Source organism: Notechis scutatus, unplaced genomic scaffold (genome assembly GCF_049901735.1).
Source record: "Notechis scutatus isolate UNSWTSFEM ecotype Mainland unplaced genomic scaffold, rNotScu1.2 NSCUCTG94, whole genome shotgun sequence".
NCBI lineage: Eukaryota > Metazoa > Chordata > Lepidosauria > Squamata > Elapidae > Notechis > Notechis scutatus.
The window spans coordinates 20,573-25,078 of record NW_028263133.1 but is presented as its reverse complement, the minus strand read 5'-3'; the positions used below and the strand labels follow the sequence as shown (position 1 = coordinate 25,078).

At 43.5% G+C, this 4,506-nt stretch overlaps 1 long non-coding RNA gene across 1 annotated transcript; it reads left to right on the top strand.

Moving 5' to 3' along the window:
* Positions 1-3,092: 3,092 nt before the first annotated feature.
* Positions 3,093-3,470, top strand: LOC148128618 (uncharacterized). Its single transcript, XR_015746227.1, has 2 exons — positions 3,093-3,301; positions 3,333-3,470. It is a non-coding gene; the product is annotated as an uncharacterized LOC148128618 (long non-coding RNA).
* The last annotated feature ends 1,036 nt before the right edge of the window (positions 3,471-4,506 follow it).

Genomic DNA, 4,506 nt, shown 5'->3' with positions numbered 1-4,506 from the left:
TGGATTTTGGCACTAAATAGGCATAATGAAACGCTGAAGTTGAACGTGTTAAAAAGAAAGAATAGCTAATAACTGGAATTAATGAAATTAATGAAAGTTTAAAAAGGGAAAAAGGGAAAAGAAAGGGTGGAACGTGGAAACAGAACTGAGCCCGCCACTTAATGGCAAAGGGAAAATTTCAGTGACTTTTTGAAAAGTCTTTTTAAAATTGGAATTTGAAAGGAAACAAAAGGAATTCCATTATAATCAAATAAAAACCCTGAAAAGTGAAATACTAGAATATTACAAGGGAAAAAAGATACATGAAGAAATTGCCTTGGGATTATTTGGTGACTTTGGGAAAAAGTTGGAAAAGAAGTCAACAAAAGGAAGCTGGAAACAAAGATTTATGGACACTGACTGTTGAAATTTAATATAAAGGACGCTGGTTGCAATAAACTACTAGACAATTGGATTGGACATAAATATTAAACAAAAGGAAAATCAAAGAAGTAGTAGTGTACAAAATGGGAGAAATGTGTGTGGAAATAAAATTGGAACAACAAAATAGGAAGGAAATGATGAAAGAAAGCTTGGAAATGTACAGCATTATACTACAAAAATTAGAAATGGTAATGCAGATTAAAGAAGAACAAAGAAAAACAGAGTGGGAGGAGTGAAATAAAGAGGAAACCAGCCCTAAAGAACAAGTGGAACAACATTAAAACAAGAAAGAATTAAAGTGAAAAATGTGAGGTTTGATGTGATAATTAAAGGGGGAATTGTTTGGAAAATTAAACAAAGGAAAAGGAAACAGCAGAAGAGGGAATAACAGAGGAGAAATCAAGAGAGGGAGGGGGATAAAATAAATAATTGGAATAAGAAATGGAGAGAAATTATAAAGGAGAAAAGGGGAATTAAGAGAAAGGACCAGAAAATGATGGGAAGTAGAAAGCAAACAACAATGAAAAAAATTATATAGTCAGGAGAATGAGAGACAATGGGTAGAAGAAGAACAGGAAGGGGGATTCTGCAAGGTAACGTGTCGTGATATATAAGAACATAGATTTAAAAATGGAAAAGAATGGAACTGATATTTTTCTTTTAAGGATTATTGTTAAACCAGACATAGATTTAATTGAAATAGATATGGAAATGGGAATTTACTGTAAGAATATTCATTTATATTTAATAAAGCAGTGAATAAAGTTAAAATGAGATGAGAATTGTAATGGAAAGACTATTATCAGTTTCTAAAATTGAATAAAATTTTTTGAAATAGATGATTTAGAATGTAATTGAGAAAAAAAATACCATGCAGAATCTGACACACACACATATACATAAATACATGTGTGATATCTAGTAGTTAGATTGTTATTAATGTAGAATGTGATAATTAAAAAATGACTATACTATGGTAAAACTTATAATGATTTAAAGGGAATAAATTGGGGGAGTGTATAAGGCAAAGGGGTGGCAAGCTCGAATTGACAATTAAAGGGGACACCTGGATTATTAGAATTAGGATGGAACCTATTGAACAATGAATGGAATAATAGTATGTGATGAAATTGCAAATGTGACAGATGAAAGTAAATATATGTACTGAATACAGAAATGAAATAAGAACCTTAGATAATACTGTAAAACAAGATATGAGAATATTTAAAGAAAAATGAAATAAGTTATATGAATTGGAATTGGATAAGTGTAATGAATATAAGAATATTTGAGAATATTTAAAGGAAAATGGAATAAGTAATAATACGATATGAAATTGAACACGAAAGATGAATATGTAACTATGGTCATTTTGTATTGAAATGTAAAAACCTGGAACCACGCTGTTCACCAAAAGAGATGTTTTTTAAATATAAAAATAAAAAATTATTAAAACAAAAGAAAGGGAGGCAGGGGAACATGGGATATGGGTTTCTGCATCCCCAGGTCTCAAAGAAGGAGGTTGAAAGAGGATTTTGCATGTCTGTTTTCCATCTGCAACACGAAGCTCCTGAGCTCCCCTTCCCTCCCTCCCTTCCCCACATGGGGTGAGAGGCTGCCTTGATTCCTCCATCTCTTTTCACTTGGTTGTCTCTGACTTCTCCCTCTCTGTGCATGTGTTTGTTTTTGGGTGTGATTTTTTTCAACTATGCAAAGTTCTGATAACTAGTTTTTCATTAAAGTTCATTTTATTCTTGGAATCTGGCCACACTATTACATCAACCCCTTTGTGAAGGTGTCACTGAGCATCTGTTTTCAAAATAAAGAAAATGTTGCTTCCATTTCACACCTGTGACATGCTCAGACATTAACTGTCTCCCGGGATTGTCTCTTTAACCACGATGCCAACAAATGTCACACTTCTTTTTCTCTTCATCCACAGGTGCCTGTATTCCCTCTGGGGCCAATTTCAAGAATGAAGCTCCCAAACCTCTCAATTCCAGATGACGGATTTAATTCAATCTCTGCCCTGTCATTATGAACCACATAGGGATTATTTCCCTTTCATTTCCCTGCAGAGAAAGGCCCAACAAACTCTGAGTGCAAGAACCAGCTGACTTATCCAGGGATCCCTCCTGAGAGGGAGAATTATGATCAAAGTTTCAGCTCTGCTCTGTGGCTGAATCCTCCCGGGAGACTCTGGGCAGAGACAGGGAGTCTGTGGCAGCTTCTCTCTTCTCCCCTGACCCCGGAGGATGGAAACTTTCCCTGCTGGAGAACTTGGCTTCAGGCAAAAAGTTTCATTGAACAATTTGAGAACTTTGAACTTCTCTCCTCCTTAAAGATCAGGGCTGCCTGGATCCCTTCCCAGCAAAGTTTGCTCCCTGGGGAAAAGAAGGGCAAATGGAGCCCCCAAGAAGCCCCTTTTCCATCTCTGCTTCCTTACAATTCAAGGGCTGAAAGTTTCTCCTGGTTTCTTCCCATTGGGGCGATGGCTGGGCAAACCACCTTTGGGGTCCCTGCAGAGGCAGAAGAGGGAGGCCGCTGGGCAGCCCAGCTAGGTTGGTTAGCATTAAAGTTGGACTGCTCAATTTGTGGTAAGGGTGTGTGGTATGGGTGAGTGGGTGTGTGTGTGTATGAATGCTTCATTGGCCAAGTGTGATTGGACACACAAGGAATCTGTCTTGGTGCAAATGCTCTCAGTGTCCATAAAAGAAAAGATACATTCATCAAGCATCATCAGGTACAACACTTAATGATAGTCATAGGAAACAATAAGCAATCAAATCATACTTAGGAAACAGTCAAAAATCATTAGGATACAAGCAACAAAGTTAAAATCATACAGTCACAAGTGTGTGTGTGTGTGTGTGTGTGTGTGTGGAGAGAGAGAGAGAGAGAGAGAGAAGTCCAACCTCCAATAGACATTCTACCCATCCTATAGAGTCTATACAGACAGTATATATTCTATACATCCCAGGATTTCTCCCCTCCCCCAGGGTGGAATCTTGCCAGGCGTGGGAAAATCCGCCGCTCCTTTCCCACGGGGAGGGGCACCCAGGCCCTTTTCCCACCGCCTTCCACACTCCTCCCCCCGCCCAAGGGGGAACCCCGAAAGGCCCTTTGGTTCCCCCCCAGCAGCCTCTAGGACCCCCAAAAAGACCCAGCCCTGCCTGCTCCACCATCGCTCCAGTCCCACCATCGCTCCAGGGTCCCCACCCGAGCAGCTTCAAGGCGGAGCAAAGGAGGGCCAAGTCGGAGGGGAGCAAAGCAAAGCCGGATTGCCTCCTGCGACCCGCCCATCCTGAAGCCTCCGATCCTGGGCGGCTTCAGAGGGCGAACAGAGCATGCGCGAGAGGACGTTGCCCGCAGTGAGGTTTATGTAGGGGGAGGAGAGAATTCCACACGGAAGGAAGCGGGTCCTCCTTTCCGCTCTAGGATGTCATAACTCTCTGGGCTTAACCCTTGCGCTGCACTCTGCTCTGGCAGGCAGAGATGAGAGATACGAACTCTCTATCACCCATGAAGAACTACTACAGGGCGTCCCTGGGCCTTTCTCGAGGGCTGAGCTCCTCCGTGTCCCATCATCCACTCCCGCACCCGTCTGGTCTCAAGGCCGCTGGGATTGGGGCGCAAAGGCGCGTCCCTCTCCTGCCTCCCTCTCGCAAGGGGAGCTGCCGTGGCTGGCCGGGACCACCAGGGGCGCCCTCCGCAGGCGGCCTGCGAGCCTCAAGAAAGGGACTGAGCATGCGCGTCTGCCTCTTGCGCGCCTCTCGCTCCCCCAGCTTGATGGAAAGTCCCGGGGGGGGGGAAGAGGGGAGGGCTTCTTCCTGGGTACATTGTGTCCCCCCGCCCTTTGCACCTAGATATGCGCCCCCCAGCCTCCCCTGGGTCCAAGAGGCTGCAAGAGGGTCTGGCAGGGAGGAGCCTCCCCAGGAAGGGGTCCCGCCAGAGGGCAAGCTGGAGCGGGGCGGGGGCTCGCAAGGAGGGGGTTCCTATCCCCTCCGAGCCCCAATCGCAGCCAGTGCAGGAGTTTCTCTCCTTTTAGGCTTCTTTCCCACTTGATGCCAGGAACGTTTGGAT